Source organism: Pantherophis guttatus, chromosome 3 (assembly GCF_059756535.1).
Source record: "Pantherophis guttatus breed Tessera chromosome 3, ASM5975653v1, whole genome shotgun sequence".
Taxonomy (NCBI): Eukaryota; Metazoa; Chordata; class Lepidosauria; order Squamata; family Colubridae; genus Pantherophis; species Pantherophis guttatus.
Window position 1 is genome coordinate 44391399 of NC_142065.1, and position 480 is coordinate 44391878.

Genomic DNA, 480 nt, shown 5'->3' on the forward strand with positions numbered 1-480 from the left:
CCCTTAACAAATGTGGCAAGAAAAGTCACAAAAGAAAAGGGACAAATTTACTTAACAATTTTTTCAATTAACAACATAAATTTTGGGCTCAGTTGTGGTCACAAGCTGAGGACTACCTGTAATATCAAAGGAAGTTAAGATATGATGAATATAATATACTTTTACTTTAGTGGATTTAATTGTGACAGTATACATTGAACCTTGCATGGTTTCCTTTTTGTTCTACTCTTGCTCCAAATTTTTTTTTTTTTTTAAATCACCTACTTCCTGCACTTGCTAGGGAACTCAGCCCTAAGCAGTATTTTAACTACAAAAGCATTTAACCTTAATAACACTCAGTTTTCAAAACGATATTCATCTGTTTTTTTTCATTTCTGGGTGCTACTGTTTAGAATAGAAGAAAAAAAGCATGCGGTTAGCCAAGAACTCTGTAATCTCGCCTCCCCTTTTCTTTAGGAAACAGCTGGAATGAAGAGCTTA